The sequence below is a fragment of the Zalophus californianus genome, chromosome 1 (genome assembly GCF_009762305.2).
Source record: "Zalophus californianus isolate mZalCal1 chromosome 1, mZalCal1.pri.v2, whole genome shotgun sequence".
In the NCBI taxonomy this organism is placed as follows: domain Eukaryota; kingdom Metazoa; phylum Chordata; class Mammalia; order Carnivora; family Otariidae; genus Zalophus; species Zalophus californianus.
Window position 1 is genome coordinate 196,845,789 of NC_045595.1, and position 21,476 is coordinate 196,867,264.

At 36.2% G+C, this 21,476-nt stretch overlaps 1 pseudogene; it reads right to left on the minus strand.

Annotated features, from left to right (window-relative positions):
* Positions 1-2,988: 2,988 nt before the first annotated feature.
* LOC113917954 lies at positions 2,989-5,701 on the minus strand (annotated as a pseudogene).
* Positions 5,702-21,476: the final 15,775 nt, after the last annotated feature.

Consider the following 21,476-nt stretch of genomic DNA (forward strand, 5'->3'; position numbering starts at 1 on the left):
AACCCTTGATATATTATATTATTAAAACTGCAGTATGGAGGATAAAAACTAATCCTTGGGATTAGACACTGAAATTCATAATAAAATATTTTTTTCCAGTAGCATTGTGGTTATAATTACAACAGCAATAATAGTGCATTGTTAACAGAAAAAAATTGTTCCCTAGTGGTGGTCTCTACTTTAGGTTGGATGGAAATTTTTATGCCTTTGAGGGGCAAAGAATTCATTATTCAGATGTATAACATCAGAAATTCAAGTTGTAGAATGATATTTTACCTAGATTATCCATTTGTCTCACAACTGGGAATTAGTAAAGTGTGGTTCATCCATTCTGAAACATTATAAAATCATTAAAAATTATTATTACAATGTACACAAGTTTGAGTAACTTTGACAATGTTTATCCTTTCTTTTTCAGCAAAAATAATCTACAAAGCTCATATTAACAATGACTAACTCTGAAAAATAAGGGACTTTTCTTTTTGCCATCTGTTCAAAGTCTACCACAATAAGCATGTATTATTAATATCAAAATTAAACCTATACAGTATAACACAAACATTCAACACTTTGTATTTTGTAAATGCAGGTTTGTTCCAGATTCCAATCCATTCAACACATGTTTTCCTTTAGAAATTGTCCCTACATCTCTTAATCTGGAGCTTGCAATTTACATAAGACTGAATATGCTGGTAGCTGCAGAAGGGGGCCTGGCTGAGGAGCACACTGCAGCAGAAATCTGGTTGTGTCTCGGTTTAAAAAAATTGGGCGACTACTGAGCCACATCTGCTCAGGGGGAGGTATGTGCATTCTTGTGGGGAGGGGAGAGTTTTAATTTGCACAAAGAAGCAACACGCATTAGCAAGGGTCTTAACAAATGAGTTTTCTATATGGAATGATATTTTTCTTTCTAAGCAATTTAGATGATAATTTCCATAACTGAGAAGCCATTTCTGGACAGAATTCCTAATTCTGGGGGTGAGGAGGAGGGTTACAAATGCAAATGAAAAAGGTAGCCATCTACCGTGGGTTTCAAGTTATTTGGACTCTGGATATGATGCTAGGTGAATGTGACTGAAGGCATCAAATATGTTTTTGAGTGTTTTAATCAACTGCATGGTCAAGACTAACCTGTGTGCTTAACCGGCAGAACCAAACTCTAAGAGATAGATGGGAGGAGCTCCAGAATGGGGCAAGCAAGGGATGGGAGACAATCAGTGAAGATGTAGAAGAAATAGCCATCCAAAATAATGCAAGTGAACAAAGCCTTAAAAGTTTTAAACTTTGTGTTTACATAGAAATGATGCTATTTAGAAGGAACAAATCTGTATTTTTTTATTTTTTTTAACTTAACAAGGATTTATTCACAGGAATACATGTAAGTAGAGAAAAATAACAGAAAAGCTAAACAAATGAAATGAGGAGGATCCAAACCAACTTTCACTCTGTAGCTGTTTACTTGCACCCTGTGTGCATATATCTAGGGCACAGAGGGCCACCAACATGCACCAATACAGTGTAGGAACCCTGCATTACATCCATTAACTTAAACATATCTTTAAGATCATGATTTGAACAAAAAAAAAGAAAGCTTAGAAGGCAATACGTTGAGTGGGAATAAACATTGAAATAGAGCAATCATGTCTTCAACTTCTACAATTGTCTTTATGTGCCGACTAAAATTTATGCAGCCTCTTACAGATCTTTTACCATGTACTGTAAGTTTTAGCAGTTCTGATAACATCACTAGTAGTATATAACCATGCAGAAAGCACATCACCCTGACAGCACATCGGCAAAGATTCTGCACAGGTATATCAGCTTTCCACTTTGTGCAGGTTACACACGATACAATATCAATCTTACTCCTAACAAGATCCTAAAAAGGTATTTCAAGGCCTAGCTGTAAACTACAGTACTTTATATCTATATTCTTAATAAAAATAAAAAATCCACAAATCTTAAAAAGGAATTTTAAATGCAGGGCTATATTGAATTGGTAAACTGCAACACAAACTGGCGCAACAGAGGTAAATGAATACCAGTCTCACTCTATGTGATGCAAGCATGCTACTTTCCCACTAATTTAAAGTACTTTCAATCACTATGAGCCAGAATGCATGCCTGAACCTTAAACTGCACTTTAAAAAGAACGTCTTGGCCTAGAAATTAAATCTAATGACGTACAACCACCAAATTATATGCACTACATTAATGTTATAATGCAAAATCAAGATGTCAATCTTTAGTCTGATATGCCCAACCCCATTTATTCCTCCCTCCCTGCCCGCCCCACAAAGGTAAAAGGAGTGACTCATTTGGCATTTCACAGGGTGCTTCATTGTTTAAATTTGTTTTGTTTTATTTCCAACTTTTTTGGGGGTACCTTAAATTGTAACTTCCAAGAACCTGCTTCTACTATGGGTAGGCAAGCTGATTTTAATTCTATTAGCTTCATTTGTGTAGTTCTTCATCAGCATGCAAAAACAAGGCCCCAACACGTGGGAAAATTTATAAAAATCTTTAAATTAAGAGGCAAAAAAAGCTTCTTTACTGTTTGTAACCCCCATTCTTAGGTTTCCTTTATTGTGCGCTATAGAATTTTTCCTCTTTCTTATTATTCCTATGCATCATTTATGTGGTCCTTGTTTTGGTACAATTCCCCCTACTATTCCAGGATGTACTGTTTTGTGAGTAGACTGAATAGGTTTTGTTTTTGTTTTTGTTATGTTTTGTTTTGTTTTGTTTTGTTTGCTTCTTCACAACCAGTGCAGAGTTGTAATTGGAGACATATTTCCACCCACAAAGGCTCCAGATGTTAAAACGTTTCCCAACATCGACTTAATACAGTGATGGCAACACCTGCCTCCCGCCCCTGCCAGTAGGGTTGGGATTGTACTGTATTCCCTACTGGTTTACCCTTCCCCCCTGTAAAGGGTAACATTTTCCCTGGGTGCAGAGGCTCCCTCATAGTCTCCAAGACTGAAGGACCTCTAATTATGGGACTGCAGCTTAAGTGTATGAGATTAAACGCCGTAAAAAGCTGCAAGACACTCTTTTAAGGGAAGCGGAAACTGGTCAGAGAAACGCCTCCAATTTTCATCCCCAACTTGATTTTTAAATCCATGAAGGATCTTACAGAACATGTCTCTCAGATCATCTTTTGGGTTAATCCACGATGCAACAGCATCACGAGAAAATATAAACTCTTGGATTACTCCACTGGGATTCACACTGATCATGGTACAAATCCCACGAAATGCTGAATCCTTTTCCTCACTGTCTGTTATGTTTCTCAGAGGGTGCACCAGGATCTTATAAGCTGCTGTAGCATGGGGGCCACCTCTTGAGGACAGACGTAACCAAGACGACCAATTGTTATTGCTGTATTCTCTAACAACGTCTTTGGTGTGTTGGGTCTGTTAATGATTTCTACAAGCTGGTGCAACACCATAGGAATACAAGGCTGCATCTCTATACCCATTTGAATGGAGATTTCTCCAATTGCCCATGTGGCATTATTGCACTCTGAAATGAACTCTGGATTTAGGTTGGTTCCCAGTATAGGCATGAAATCAGCTATACAAGGCTTAACATGCTGAAAGCAAGCTTTCCTCGGGTCACCTAACAGGGCGAAGGAACTCTGTCGAACTTCTGGCATTTTATCCTGCATGCATTGAAACATTAGCGTTAGAATGTTACTTAGGGCTACTAGCTGTTCAATGTTGCCTCCAAGTCCTTCAGCCAGGCCACTGAGTAAATCAAGAGCCACTATCAGAAAATCTTTATCAGGAGCCTCATATTGATCTGGTTGAGCATTGTTCAGCATGGCTTGTGCAAGAGTCTTCTGTACTAGGTTTACACAACGCTGGTACACAGGTTCACAGTATGGAAGGAAACCAGACTGCAGGGCTGTGGCAACTGAAGATAGGCACTCAAGTAAAGGGAAGAGATCTTTATCTTCATCCTTTAACATGTTCCATTTCTGGATCAGTGGAGGCATTAGCATCTGAACATATTCCGGTTTGTTTAAATGATGTCCTACTGAATCTGCTAAAGTTCCTACGGCATCATAAAGAATGAGCAGGTTCTTATGCTGGTATTTACTAAACGCGAAGACCAAGGTATCAAGTATATGAGCAAGGTAAGGAACAAGTTCCGTACAAGCCTCCTCTTCTAAGGTAGCAAAGGCACTGCAGGCAGCTTCTTGTACTCTCTTGTTGCTGTCCAGGATTCGCTTTAGCAATTCTGTCATTAATGGCTTCAGGTACGTATCGGGGGGCTGGCTGACTACCCAGTGTGCATAGCGGCTAAGAGTCCAGCACGTTATGGAACGCACAAGAGATTTTTTATCAGAGAGGCACTGAATAAGGTGAGGAATGAGCTCAGGCAGGTATGGAATCATGCCTTGCATACAACCTTCAGCAATTGCTCCTAAAACCAAGATGCCGGATTCTTTAACAACCCATTCATGATGAAAAAGTAATTCTTTCAAAAGGGGCAAAATGTGTGGCAAAAGCTCATCACGATACACATTTGCAAGAACATCTAGGGCAGCAGCAGAACATTTTCTTAAATTCCAGTCAGAAATTGTATCATCATCATCAATTTCATCATCGTCGTCATCTGCCTCTTCAATTCCATCTTCATCATGCTGCTGAGCCACTGTCCTTGATCGATGAAAACGTGGCCTTATATCCTGTTCACTATCAGGAATTGTTTCATCTTCTTCAACATCACCCTTAAGTAGGATAATATCTATATCTGAGTACTCCATGCCATTCACTAATACAGGAATCAATTTAGGAAGATGCCTTACGAGTGAGTACATCTTTGCATATGGGTTGCTCAGCCAAAGTGAGCCAGAATTCACAGGCTTATAAAGCCACATTTTCATCTTGATCTTGCGTCCTCTGTAGCATGTACTCAACTATGTTATGCATGTGAGGAAGCAGGCGATCCATTTGAACTTCAAGCAACATCACAAGTGCCCGGCACACATTTTTCCGTACCTCTGGTTCTTCGTCACCAGCCAATGCAAAGAGGTTCTCAATAAAAGAATCAATGTGCAACATCAGAGCTTGAGTCCTACTGATGATAAACTGATTGACACATGCAACAGCATGAGACCTTATTTTTGGACTACTGTGCTTGAAGAACTGTAAAAATTTGGGGATCATGATGTCAAGAGGACGATCTAACACATCACTATCTAAAATCTCAGCAGAATCTTCACAGATCTTCTGAAGGGCGCCAGATGCTCCTTCACAAGTGTTGTAATCTTCAGAATCCAATAGGCTACAGAGTTTCGGTAGGAGGTCAGGCCAATTCTGCAATTCTCCTTTGGAGGCTATAGTTGAAATCAAAATACCTACAGTGGCTCTAATCAAAGGAGAGGAGTCACCAATATTGTTTAAACATTCACTCTTAATAAAGTCTGTCACACCATTTGGGAAGTTCTGAAAATGTGCTTTCACGCTATTCTTCAAAATGAGACCACTCAATGATCTTGTGGGTTCATCTTCAGATTTTAATTTTGTAAGAACAAAAATTAGGTAGTTATTAAAATCTGGCTATTGATTGAGTTGTTCCAGTTTTTGTTGCACGGTTCTCTGGATGGTGGTGCTGGGGACTGGGACTCCTTCAGCAGCTGCAGGATTTGCTGAAGCCCTTGCTCGTCAGGTTTCCACTCATACTCCATCTTGGTTTGCTGCTTGGGGTGCCCCAAAAGAAGTCTCGGACGGCGAAACCCCGGGGAACTGATCCTAGCAGCTCGGCCGCCAACGTCTGGTGCTGCTGCTGCCGCCGCGGCCGCCGACCGCAAGGACGGAATAAATCTATTTTTAAAGAATCCTGCCTGCAGTGTTCAAAAATGTTTCTTCATTCCAACAAACTTAAAATATAGAAAATAATACATTCGTTTGACGGCACATTTCAAAACATTTATATTTTCCAGGTAATGACTGCAAATATTTTAAAAGAACATCATAAAACTCATTAGACAGGCTGTGAAACATAGAGAAGTTTAGGAATGATTAAAGTCACCATTTTTCTCCTTCCTATAACTCTTCAGCTGACTAAGAAGAAGTGGATTCAAAATTTATATAAAAGTTCAGTAGGAGCACCTGGGTGGTGCAGTGGGTTGAGTGACCAACTCTTGGTTTCCGCTCAAGTCCTGATCTCAGGATCCTGAGATGGAGCCCCACATCGGGCTCTGTACTCAGCACCAAGTCTACTTAAGTTTCCGTCTCTCTCTCTGCCTCTCCCTCCTTCTCTCTCTCAAATAAATAAATAAATCTTTTAAAATTTTTTTAAAAATAAAAATTCAGTTATGAAATATTTGCCCTTATTCTCCAATATAAAAAATAGAGATATTCCCAATGTTTGCCTCTTTGCTTTAATATATTTTCTGGAAGGAAGAGTACTTTGAAAAACAGCATTTAACGTAATGCTCAGAGTGCAAGGAAACTCTCAGACCTATGCCCATTCACAACCATGGTTTTGATGCAAATTCTGTTTATTATAAGAATTATGTTAAAATATCTCCCTTATGCAAACCCTTAACCATTCTAACCTTTCTAACTCATTTATATACCTTTTGCAAGAATCCTTTCCTAATATTTTCAACCACATCTTGATTGAAATTCTGAGGATGGCATGCAGGTAGCAACATGCTCATTTCCAATTTGTTGACTTTATCTGGTTTCTTTTGAGAACTCTCAGTTATTATAGGCATCACACAAAATGTTGGATGCCACCCAATGGTGCATTGTACTCTTTGCTTGCGAAGGCACCATTTTACAGTAGGTGTAAATAAAAATTGATTAGAAAGTTACCATCTGGAACTTCATATCTGTCTTCAATGAATAACCTTCATGACTTGCAGACTATAACAGTCTGGCATTCTATGAAAATATTCAAAAGGCAAAGTCAAGTTATATTTTTGACTGCATAAATCTCTTGCAGTTTTCATTTCAATTGACTTGTAAAGTGTATAAAAAGTGAAAATATTGCAATGAGGTTTAACAAGTAAATGGTAAATTATGCACTCTCTCAGCTACTAGGCAAATTTGCAATGCTGTGGAACATTTAGCACTTTCTCTTGGATAGCACTTGACATTTCATATGCAGATGAGTCAATAGCTTTAGTGAACTTTTGCCTAACCTATGACTTAATACACAAAATAAGCAATGAAAATTGTCCAATTGCTTAACCAATCTGTATGTAGGAGAAAAGCCAATTGACTACTTTATATGGAACACCATTTCCAGTCATGTCACTCAGGGTATTCCTACTCAAGGGTGAGCAAAGAAATGCTCATTTTTATTTCAAATTAAAATGTTTCATGCATTCAATTAATTCTTCACATGAAAAGTGACTATAAGATCCCAAGCAAACAAATGAATATAGTTTTCCTGTCACAATTAATGGATAGCACTTTATTATCTTGCAACAGTTCCCAGTCATCGGCATTAATTCTGGCTGCGTCAAAAGACAAGAATCATTTTCCAATTTTTAAGAAGTTGAAATCAGCCAAACCAAAATTACTGTCATTGCAAAATAATTTATTTTTTATCTAAATCTATTTTTCTTCTGGTTTACAGATCTTGATGCAGAATCAGCTTATATCCGGGGATCAATTTGAAATTATATATCTAAGTTGCCATAGGCACACAACTTTAACATTTTCAGCATTAATTCCATACTCAATTACTTAGACTTTGAAGTCCATATTCTTCTAAGTTGATTTCAAACATCTTGACACTATAATAAAATAGAATAGTAAAGGTAAGAGAAATCAGGTTTCTCTTTTCAAGAAAAAATTTAAAAAGTTAAAAGGAAAATAAAGGAACAGAGAGAGAGAAAGTGGCAGGCATCAGACTCTTCCAGTTTCATTCTCAGTAACGATGTTGTTCCGGTCGGGGGGCTCTGTTGCCCTAAGTTCTTCCAATACGTCAACGCACATCCCCAGGCCATTAATTTGTTTATCATCATTCGTGCCTCACATCACATTTCTTTCTACCCTCCCTCACTGCAGCACCTCTTTGGGTCCCAATAACTGTATTTATCACCATTCCTTCTCTTTTCTCCCATTCTTGCTTTACAGATCTCCCAGGGGATAAAAGGCCTCCATATAGCACTTTGAATTTTTGACTGTCTTATCAAATTATATCACCATTTAATTAGAAAAGGGGAGGACAGGTTCAGGATAATAAGTATTTGTATTTCAGGAAAGTCGATGGGAGAAGAGTAATTTCCTGGTTTCAGAGCAGACCAAAGAAAACATCATTCCCCCAAAGGTCAGGCTAGCACACAAAGCTTAAAAAAAATAACAATCATAATTTACTGCTAAATTGATGATATGGTTCATATATGTTGGGTCATATGCATCCTATGAGTATTTCTCTAAATATGATTATTATTGACTTGGTTTTCCTTACCATTAATAGTGATAAAATTTAGAAGTTCATACCAAACAACAATAGGGAACTAAGAAAAATATCATTACTTGAAATTACTAGCTATTATATAATAAGTTCATATATTTAATAAAAAGGATTGCATGGAGCACTGGGTGTTTTACACCAACAATGAATCATGGAACACTACATCAAAAACTAATGGTGTACTGTATGGTGACTAACATAACATAAAATTTTTTTAATTTCATTTTAATCAGAAAAAAAAAGGATAGCAGGACTACATCAAACTAAAAAGCATCTGCACAGTAAAAAAACCCATAACAAAAAGAAAAGGCAAACTATAGAATGGGAGAAAATATTTGCAAATCATCACTGATGAGGGATTAATATTCAAAAGATATAAAGAATGCATATAGCTCAATAGCAAAAAAAGGAAAAAAACCCCAAACAGTCCAATTTTAAAATGGACAGAGGATCTAAATAGACATTTTTACAAAGGCATACAAATGGCGAAGAAGTACATAAAAAGGTGCTTAATATCACTAATTATCAGGGAAATTCAAATCAAAACCACAATAAAATAGAACCCCACAGAGACACCTGGGTGACTCAGTCATTAAGCGTCTGCCTCTCTCTCTCTGTCAAATAAATAAATAAAAATTTTAATATATATATATATATATATATATATATATATATATATATATATATATAACCCCACACTGTTAGGATTTCTATTACCAAGAAGACAAGAAATAACAAGTGTTGGTGAGGATGTGGAGTGAAGGGAACCCTCATACAGTATTGGTGGGAATGTAAATTGGTGTAGCTACTATGGAAAACAATATAAAAATTCCTCAAGAAATTAAAAATAGAACTACCATATGGTCTAGTAATTCCATTTCTGGGTATTTATCCAAGAGAAATAAAAACACTAACTTGAAAAGATATCTGTACTCCCATATTCATTGCAGCTTTATTTACAATAGCCAAGACACAGAAGCAACCTAAGTGTCCATTCATGGATGAATGGATAAAGAAAAGGTGGCATATATATACACAATGGAATATCATTCAGCCATAAAAAAGAAGGAAATCTTGCCATTTGCAACAACATGGAGGACGTTGAGAGCATTATGTTAAATGAAATAAGTCAGAGAAGGACAAATACTGTATGATCTCACTTATATATGGAATCTAAAAAAAAAAACACGAATGCACAGGTACAGAGAACAAATTGGTTGTTGCCAAAGGCAGGAGCTGGAGTGGGCAAAATGGGGGAAGGGGTCAAATGGTACAAATTTCCACTTATTTAAATAAGTCATGAGGATTTAACATACAGCATGGTAACTATAATTAATAATACTGTGTTGTATATTTTTATCTAAATTCCAGTTAATTAACATATGGTATATTAGTTTTAGGTGTGCAATTTAGTGGTTCAATACTTACATAAGACACCTGGTGCTCATCACAAGTACACTCCCTAATCCCCATCACCTATTTAATCCATTTCCCCTCTGGTAACCATCAATTTATTCTCTATACTTAAGAGTCTGTTTCTTGGTTTGTGGGTCTCTCTCTCTCTCTTCTTTCCCCTATGATCATTTATTTTGTTTCTTAAATTCCACATATGAGTGAAATCATATGGTATTTGTCTTTCTCTGACTGACTGATTTCACTTAGCATAATACCCTCTAGCTCCATCCATGTCATTGCAAATGGCAAGATTACATCCTCTTTTTAAAAGATTTTTATTTATTTATTTATTTATTTTAGAGTGAGAGACAGAGTGCAAGCGGGTGGAGGGGCAGAGGGAGAGGGTGAAAGAATCTCAAGCAGACTCCCCACTGAGCACAAAGCCCAGCACAGGGCTCTATCTCATGACCCTGAGATCATGACCTGAGCCAAGGGCTGAGTAATATTCCATTTTGTGTGTGTGTGTGTGTGTGTGTGTGTGTGTGTACATATATACCACATCTGTACAACAAAAGAAGCCATCAACAAAACCAAAAGACAATCTATGGAATGGGAGAAGATATTTTCAAATGACATATCTGATAAAGTGTTAGTACCCAAAATATATAAAGAACTTATAAAGTTCAACACCCAAAAAACAAATAATCCAGGTATAAAATGGGCAGAAGACATAGATATTTTTCCAAAGGAGACATACAGATGGTCAACAGACACATGAAAAGATGCTCAACATCACTCATCATCAGGGAAATATAAATCAAAACTAAAATGAGATATCACCTCACACCAGTCAGAATGGCTAAAATTAACAACACAAGAAACAACAGGTGTTGGTGAGGATGCAGATGAAAGGCAACCCTCTTACACTCTTGAGGGGAATACAAACTGGTGCAGCCACTCTGGAAAACAGTATGGAGGTTCCTCAAAAAGTTAAAAATAGAACTACCCTGTGACCCAGCAATTGCAGTTCTAGGTATTTACCCAAAGGATACAAAAACACTAATTTAAAGGCACCCATGCTCCCCAATGTTTATAGCGGCACTATCAACAATAACCAAATTATGGGAAGAGCCCAAATGTCCATTGACTGACAAATGGATAAAGATGTATTGTATATTTGAAAGTTCCTAAGGGAGTAGATCTTAAAAGTTCTCATCACAAGAAAAAGAAATCTGTAACTATATGTGATGATGGATGTTTACCACTTACTCTGGTGATCATTTTGCAATATATATAAATATTGAATCATTATGTCTTATAATGGAAACTAATATTGTATGTCAATTGTACCTCAATGTTTTTTAAAAAGCAAGATCAAAAAAAGTAAACAAAATCTTTTTTTTTTAATTTGAGGTCTTCATTGACCCTAAACTTCCCCAACATTGAAAATCTTTTTTAAAGACCATATCTTACAATATTGTACACAACGAAATTCCAATCACAATTCATCCATTAGTTTTAAAAACTTTGCTGTTCCTTTGGCCACCTACACAAGGAAAATTGAAAACTGAGGGAAAAGAATGGGTGTGATAAATCAGAATTCCTTGTCAATACAGGGTTAGGAGGTAAGATCTAGAAAGGCAGCCACCAAGTGGGAAGTCTAATGGACAGGGAAGGTTTGACAGGAAGGACTGGATGCAGGTGTTACAGCAGAAAATGTTCAAAGGAAATTGAGGACTAAGACTTGGCAGCAGCCCAACTAGAAATCAAGTTTTCCCACGTGTAAGTGAAGTTTGGTAACAGAGGAACCAGAGGAGTCTATATTTGGAGCAAAAGGCAAGCAGATATCAAGACTTTGAGATGGGATTTATTTCCTAGAAGAAAGCTGAGAATGGTCAAGGCAAAGGCCTAGTACTCTGAGAGGATCCAGAGAAATATACTTATTTGACTGAAATGAGAATTAGGTCATCATACCTTTAAATGTTGGACTGCCTGGTCAAATTGTACCACAATCTAGTTGGAGAAAGGAGAGACAGAAGATAGGAATGAAATATTTGGAAGTTGGGCCAAAGTTAGCCTGAGTAATAATCTGCACAGAAGAACCAAACACGTGATAAATATTAACAGGATAGGAAAAATGCAGAAGGGAGTATTAAGAATGAGCTTCAATTTCAGAACTAATACGGGAACACAAGTCTTAAATCAGTGGTGATCCCCGCTGCAGTCTAATCAGGGAAGTGTTTAATACCTAATTCCCCTCACCATTGAGTCAGGGACCTGTGGTTGCATATGAATTCCTGCCTAAACAGATCTTGGTGCTGGGTGGGCAAAGCCTAACAGAGATCATTGAACACTTTTATTCTTTGACTACAACTATTTTTTCAGAAGTGAGTAAGTTAATATGTAAAAGATTTGTGAATCTTTTCATAAATAAGGGCCTGATTATGATTTACATCATCCACAAGGCAAGATAGAGACTAAAATTTTATTTGTGCCTCTTATTCTCTTTCTGGGAGTTTTGTGGGTACCTGAAGATTATGACTATTCAAAATTTTACTTACCTACAGAGGAATAAATTAAAGATGAAAACACAAAATGCAACAATATCCTTGTTTCCAAAGGCGTCACTTCTTCCATCTACTTTCAATAATTTGTGAAGCCTTAATAAAAAAATGTAAACCATCTTTTTTATTGGGGAAAAGGACAATATTTGTAAAAGGGTTGACAAGTGAAAAGATGAGATTTCATAAGCTATCGTTCAAACAGGGTATTTTTAAGAACTAGCCAATTTATAACATATCCAGATCTAAAACAGGACACTTTATTGATAAAGTCAATTACTCAGTGTAAGGATTTCCCACAATATATAAAATTGGGCTTATTTTGATGCAAATGATAGAAACCCTGACTAAAACTATCTTAAGCAAAAAGTGAGTTTATGGGTTTGTGTTACTGGCTGAATATAAGTAGTGTGATTTGGATCTGGTTTCTTACCTGTTCTTGGGCCACATCAGCTTGCTCCTCAATCTTAGATAGATCCTTCCTTTATGGCTACATGATGGTGGCTGGTTGATTTCCAACCAACAGGTAAGAGGAAGCTTTCTTGCTAAGAGTTCCTGCGCAGCTCATATGATTCATATGTAAAATTTAGTTTTGGTTACATGCTCACCTCTAAATAAAATTGCTTTTGGCATAAGTCACTTTTGCAGACTTTGAAAATGAGAATGGAGCTCCAGCTAGGCTACATGGAGTGATGGGCAGGGTGATCCCCCAACTAGATTTAGAGGTTGTCAAGGTAACAAACAAACAAAAATATATCACTTGCTTACAATCATTGAATAGTTCTGTTGAAGCCAAAATCAGAGAAGAAAGTAAAATATTTAGTTCTAATAATGTAAAAAATGCCAACACCTTAAGTATTTTTATCTACTTCTTTTATATTAATGAATCAAAGATAACCCCATTATCAACTAAAATAAATATTTTTATTTCACCTTGAAATGGTTTTTAAAATACTTAAAATTTCAGATTGTAACTTTTAAAAAATACGCAAAGATTGAACCATTTGTCGTCATTTTTGCATTGTATGTTTGATGTAGGATAGTACATGCTTTAGGGATAATTAGGGAACATAGTAGATTTTGCTGCTCCTATCATCTTTATAAGCTATATGCTAATGAACATTTATGCCAATATTCTGTATTGAGATGTGGCAAGGAAAATAGGGAAGAAGGAAACCAGTATGACATAGATTTTATTTAAGCATCTAAAACTGAACCTAGATTGGTTATCTAGGCGTGGAAACACTCACCTGCATTTCCATCAGAGTACAAGAAGCACTGGTGTCATTTGGAAATGGACCAAGTTGGATACTTAGGTACATCTACAATTAAGCAGTAATGATTCTAATTTAGGATAATTTCAAGCCAGCTACTTATATTGAACACTGGCTAATCTTTATATTAACAATCAACCAGTTCCATACTCTTTTTCTTATTAACCTATTTTGTTCCCTGGTTATATTCCTGGACTCTAAGATCATGAAGAAGGGATTCCCATTTGCACATGCCTCTAAATACAAATGCTTCAATCTCCTCTCAGGTGTTATATTCTTTAAAGGATGCAAAAAATAAGTTAACATTTTTCCAATAGCACAAACCTAACTTACCCTGCGGAGAAGAAATATTGAAGAATAAGATGAAATTGTATCATTTTAGAAGCACTCATTACTGAATATGCCCAGAAGTCTCTGCATGCACTCTATCACTTTATTTAGATGCTCTGTTTAAAGCTTTAAAATATGAAAGAAAATGACATGCTTGCAAAACATAAGAAACTGAACATTGTTAACTGATTCACTATGTGATGTAAACTTTCTATGGGTAGATATATATGGGTAGATATGTATATATGTGATACAGATACACACACACACACACGCACACACGCACACACGCACACACGCACACAAGCACATTGAATTTCACTTTTGCTCTGTGATCACTACAGTATATAGAAATAGCTTTTTTGAGTAACTAAAAATATCCAATGCAAAATATTAAAATTCTTCAGATTAAAAATAATAATATAAGCATGCATATACATAAATATAGATAACTATATATACATGCATAAATATGTATATGTGACCATATACTGTATGTATACATATAAAATATATATGTGTGTGAGTGTAAATATAAAATTTATTTTCTGTTATGTGCCTGGCAGTACATAAGTTTCCTAGTAAATCAAGTATGGGTTAGCCCGACTCTCTGGTCTACTTTTCTTTGTTTTAGATCAAATGGCTATTCCAGACAAACAAAAATCTCTAAACTGAACTGCTCTTGGCACCCACATGAATTCAGCTAGCCATTTTCTCAAACCAGGTATATCTTGACTACATATGCTTGCATCGTATTGGAAGTATGTTCTGATGTAAAATGTTTCCATGCCACAGAAGTTAAAGGCCACTTCCTTTAATTAAATCCACCTTTAACAGCTTTATTGAGATATAATTTACATACCACACAGTTCACCCATTAAAAATGTATCACTCAGGGGCACCTGGGTGGCTCAGTCATTGAGTGTCTGCCTTCGGCTCAGGTCATGATCGAGCCCCGCCTCGGGCTCCCTGCTCGGCGGGAAGCCTGCTTCTCCCTCTCCCACTCCCCCTGCTTGTGTTCCCTCTCTCACTGTGTCTCTCTCTGTCAAATAAATGGATAAAATCTTAAAAAAAAAAAAAAAAAAGTACCACTCAATGGTTTTCAGTGTGTTCACATATTTCTGAACCATGATCAATTTACTCCCCATTTCCTCAGTCCCTGTTAGCCTGAGCAACTTTTAAGCTTTCTGTCTCTATTAATTTGCCTATTCTGAATATTTAATATAAATGGAATCATACAATACGGGGCCTTTTGTGACTTGTTTCTCTCACCTAAGCATGTTTTCAAGGTCCATCCATGCTGGAGTATGTGTCATACAGCATTTCTTCTCATTGACAAATAGTACTCCATCATATGAAAATACCACATATTCTTAAATGCGTTCATCATAGACATTTGGGTTGTTTCTTTCTTTAGACTATTAATATGCTGCTATGAACATACATGTACTTGTTTTTATTAATCTTAGCATATTTAGGAGTGGAATTGCTGGTTCATATGGTCACTCTATGTTTAACATTCTGAGGGATCTAAGAACTGTTTTCCAAAGAGGCTGCACTACTTTATATTCCTATTAGCAGTATACGAGGGTTGTGGTTTCTCCATATCCTCACCAACACTTATCTGTCTTTTTTATTATAGCCATCCTCGTTGGTGTGAAATAGTATCTTATTGGGTTTTTTTAAAGTTTTTATTTAAATTGCATTTAGCTGGGGCGCCTGGGTGGCTCAGTCGTTAAGAGTCTGCCTTCAGCTCAGGTCATGGTCCCAGGGTCCTGGGATCGAGCCCCACATTGGGCTCCCTGCTCAGCAGGAAGCCTGCTTCTCCCTCTCCCACTCCCCCTGCTTGTGTTCCCTCTCTCGCTGTGTCTCTCTCTGTCAAATAAATAAATAAAATCTTTTTAAAAATTGCATTTACTTAACATTCAGTATAATATTAGTTTCAGGTGTACAATTTAGTGATTTTTACCACTTCTGTACATCACCTGGTGCTCATCACAACAGGTGCGCTCCTTAAACCCCATCACTTATTTAACCCATCCCCCGATCCACCTCCCCTCTGGTAACCATCAGCTTGTTCTCTATAGTTAAGAATCTGTTTTTGGTTTGCCTCTCTCTCTCTCTTTTTTTCCCCTTTGCTTGTTTTGTTTCTTAAACACTACGAGGTATTTATCCAAATAAAAAATACTAATTCAAAGGGATGCATGCACCCTGATGTTTGTAGCAGCATTATCTACAATAGCCAAAATACGGAAATAGCCCAGTGTCCATTGACTGATGAGTGGATAAGGAGTGGAGTGTGTGTGTGTGTGTATGGAATGGCAAGAATGAAATCTTGCCATTTGCAATGACATCGATGGAGCTAGAGAGTATTATGCTAAGCGAAATAAGTCACTCAGAGAAAAACAATTACCCTATGATTTCTTTGTTTAAGATTTTATTTATTTATTTGAAAGAGAGAGCACGCACACACAATCACACACACACACATATGTGCGCGCACAAGTGGGGGGCAGGGCAGAGGGAGAGGGACAGGCAGACTCCCTACTGAGTGCAGAGCACTCCATCCCAGGACCCTGAGATCATGACCTGAGCTGAAGTCAGATACTTAACCGACTCAACCATCCAGGCGCCCCTACCCTATAATTTCTTATTGTGTTTTATATTGGCACTTCCCTGATGGCTGAAGATGTTGAACATATTTTAATTTGTTTATTGACAATTTGTGTGTGTATGTATTCTTTGAAGAAATATTTATTCAGCTACACTGTCCATTTTTAATTGAGTGACGTCTTTTTTATTGTTGCTTTCTAAGAGTTCTTTATATATTATAGATACAAGTTTTCTATCAAATATATGACTTGCAAATATTTTCTCCCATTCTGTGGCTTATCTTTTTTACTTTCTTGCTAGTATCCTTAGAAGCACAAAAGTTTTTAATTTTGATGAAATCCGGTTCATTTCTCTCTTATTTTGTGGTTTGCGCTTTTGATGTCATATCTAAGGAATCATTGCTTAATTTAAAGTCACAAAGATTTATGCCTGTGTTTTAAGAGTTTTATAGTTTTAGCTCTTATTTTTAGGTCTTTGATGCATTTTTATCTAGTTTATGTAAATGGTATCAAGGGTCCAACTTGATTCTTCTGCATGTAAATATCCAGTTGTCCCAGGACTACTTATTGAAAAGACTATTCTTTTCCCCAGTGAATTATCTTAGCATCACTGTGAAAATTAATTGGTTATAAATGTGAGAGGTTATTCTGGACTCTCAATTCTATCCCGTTGGTTTATATGCCTATCTTTATGTCAGCATCACACTGTCTTGATTACTATAGCTTTGTGATAAGTTCTAAAGTATGAAAATGTGAGACCCTAACTTTGTATTTCAAGATTGCTGTGATAATTCTAGCTCCCTTGAATTTCCATGTGAATTTAGGATCAGTTTGTCATTTTCTGCAAAGTAGCTAGCTATGATCTTGATAAAGACTGCATTGGATCTGTAAATCAATCTGGGAACATTGCCAGCAAAGCAATATTAACTCTTTCAATCCATGAACGTATAATGTTTTTCTTTTTATTTGGATCTTCATTTTCTTTCAACTATGCTCTGTAGTTTTCAAAGTATAAGTTTTGTACTTATTTTGTTTTATTTCTACATGTGTTCTATTCTTTTTGATGATATAAATACAATCGTGTTCCTAATTCCATTTTTGGAATGAAACTTCATTGCAACTATATAGAAATAGAGGTTTTTTTACACATTAATCTTGAATCCTGCAAATTTGCTGAACTTTTTTATTAAGTCTAGAGATTTTTAGTGGATTCCTTAGGATTTTCTATGTATAAGGTCATGTCATCTGCAAAAGGAGATCATTTTTATTCTTCCTTTCCAATCTGGCTAGCTTTCTTTTTACCGTTTTATTGCCTAATTGTCCTACCTACAACCCCCAGTACAGTGTTGAATAGAAATGGTGACAGTCAACATCCTTGTCTTCTTCTGGATCTCAGGAAAAATAATTCAGCCTTTCACTACTAAATATAATGTTGGCTGTGGGATTTTTGTAGATGTCTTTTACCAGGAAGTTTATTAATTGTTAATGAAGGTAATATATATGCTAAGGAAAAAGGGTCTAGCTGGTAGCTCTGAGTTTAAATGGTAGAATAAAAGAAGCAGTATATTTAAAATCTAATAAAATTAAGATTTTTTTTCACATATATTCAGTGAAATCTCGCTCTGGGTTTAATGCATATCATTACCCCTACTTAGGTGATAAGTAAAGCAACTCTCAGAGAATTTATGAAACTTGCCAGAATTTGCCCAAAATCATGAATACTATATCAATGCCAGGATTTAATCCACAGACACTTAGGGTCCAGGAAAAACACAGGCCAGTGTGAATTAGTGATATTAGGCTTGATAAAAATGCTTTTTATAAAAAAAAGAAAAAAGAAAAAAGATTCTTCTTATTGATACAGACAATTTAAAGATAATTTGCTCCTTTTGCTATTATTCTTTCAGGATGTTTGAGCTTTTTCGATTAAACTACAACTTTTTTAAGTTTAATTAAACTTTAACAAGTTTAATTTACACTCCCATTATGGTAGAGATATGCAAGTACTTTTTAATCATCTCCTTCAGCTCTTTCTGCTCCAAAACATGCAATGATATTCAAGTGTGCTTTTAATGGGAAAAAAATTGTATGTTTTCAACAAAAAAAAATGCTTGACTTTCAGTGGTGTATTTTTTAACAGTTGTAGTTTATCTAATTCAAAGATAGAATTAATCCTAGGCATTCCAGCAATTTTTGGCCATTGTCGAAACACACATACACACAGAAACATACACACACACACACACACACACACACACACACACAGAAACATGCATCTCTTTACTTAACAATGGTCTTAATGCATTCAGATACAAGGCTTTTGGGCAGAAGACAGTGCTGAAAATCATTCTGGAAAAAAATGAGTTTCCTCCTAGTAAAGAGATGATTTTTAAGTCAGTGTACTTATGGCCATACTATTATGTGTATCCTTAAAAAGTGGTAGAATGTAATTTGAGGCCAAAGCTGATAAATCAGAAAGTCATCTGCCTGATAGGGCAAATGGAATTTTTTCAAATGGTATTTGGAAAAGGAGCAAAATATTTGGAATTCGGCACTGTACAAAGGTAAAGAATATTCTCCTAAGGAGAAATTGCAAGTAGAACAAGGAAAGGCCATCTGCGTGTCACCTTTTTAGCTGCCAGCTCATTACACTGCATGACAAAAATCACATGGAGATTTCAACCTAGCATATACACTCGCTCTGTATTGGGCAGTATCTCTTGCTGTTAGTTTCCTGAACAGAATTCTGATGTGATGAGTCTTTCCTTCTACTATTTAAAATAGATAGGTAGATAGATGATAGAGATATGGATGATAGATAGATGACAGATAGATACATAGATACATAGATAGATACATAGAGAGTTAGATGATAGAGATAATATGTCACTATGACTGGATATCACTACAATAAAGGAGAAGACTTGGACATCCCAATATCTGCTAAGACTACAACTATATTTCAGAATTTATTTCTTTATACTTTCTTTTTTTAAAATTTTTTATTGTTATGTTAATCACCATATATTATATCATTTGTTTTGGTGTAGTGTTCCATGATTCATTGTTTGTTCATAACACCCAGTGCTCCATGCAGAACGTGCCCTCTTTAATATCCATCACCAGGCTAACCCATCCCCCCACCCTCCTCCCCTCTAGAACCCTCAGTTTGTTTTTCAGAGTCCATCATCTCTCCTGGTTCGTCTCCCCCTCTGACTTACTCCCCTTCATTCTTCCTCTCCTGCTATCTTCTTCTTTTTCTTTTTTCTTAAAATATGTTGCGTTATTTGTTTCAGAAGTACAGATCTCTTTATACTTTCAATTCTATTGAATAAGTGGCAGGACATCCAGATTCACTTAAAACATACATTTCAAGAAACCAATAATCTTTGATTTATGTTCCTGAAATTACGTTTCATTTCTATCTCTTAAACCAAGTTTTGAGTTTCTTTCTTAAATTTACCCTGCACTGAACATTCATCATATTCTCATGGAGCTATATCCAGAGTCTTTTATGGTGATTCAAAGTGACTGTAGCAGAAACCTCACACATATTGACTCTGTTTAACTAATATTAGAGACCTATTGAGGGAATTAGTGAATTTCCAGTGGATATGTGATGAGAAAATATGAAATATTTTTAAGCTGCTATTTAAATTCCAGTTAGTTAACATACAGTGTAATATTAGTCTCAGTTGTACAATACAGTGATTTCACACTTTCATACAACACCCAGTGCTCATCATAACAGGTACACCACTTAATCCCCATCACCTGTTTCCCCCATCCCCCACCCACCTCCCCTCTGGTAACCGTCAGTTTGTTCTCTATAGTTAAGAGTCTGTTTCTCGGTTTGTCTTCCTCTCTTTTTTTCCCTTTGCTCATTTGTTTTCACCTTTCAAAACTGAATGCTACAGTATAGCTTTTGTGAAAAAAATATAAATCCATAATTCTGGAAAGAGGCGCATGGGCACCATATGGGACATACCCCTGAGGTGGGCATTTTCTACTAGCTATGAAGCTATTCCATAGTTGAATGCAATGCCCCAAGGTGGGCAAGCGTCCTCCCACATGGTTACAGTGTCTCTCTCTCTCACATGAAATCAAAATACTTTGCGAATGATAAACTGTTGAATTGAGCTGAAGTAGCTCAGGTTTACCTTCTTCGCCCTCTGATGATTCCCTGTGCCAAAAACAGTTTTCAGAGCCCCAAAACTGGTGTAGTGCATGGTACATACACTGACCTCAGGAATGATGCTATGCAGCACATTGCTGTCTTTCATGAACATAATTGAAATCTTTCCCTATAAAAATTGGCTCTGGAAATGCAATAAACAAAGAACAGAAGAGCCAAATTTGAATACATGCAGAGGATTTTTCATTCTAAGAAACAATCTGTACTCTACAGCTTGATTTATCTCTCACCATAATCCTCTTAGCTAAAGAAACAAGATAAATGAATAATGTTTGAGAAAATGTTGTTTTTTGCACAGTGAGTACAATAACAAATATCAGAATGAAAGTGAAAACAAAAATTGTCACAGATCTAAGAACCTAACAGCTTCAAAATAGATTTTAAAATAGATTACTCTTGCAAAGTGTACAATCGATTTGAAAATATTACTGGAAGTTTTAAAAATATCCCAGTGATTGTACTGAGTAACATTATTTGTAGGAATTTTTCTAAAATGTAATCTGTGTCCCAAAGACATTTTAAAAATATCTTCTTAATAGCAGGAAATCAAAACCAAACAAATGATCAATAAAGGAGATTGTTTATCTCTGTGTAATATTATGACCATTAAAATCAGTAATAAGATGTACAAATACTAAGTGAAAAGCAGTATTTAAATATA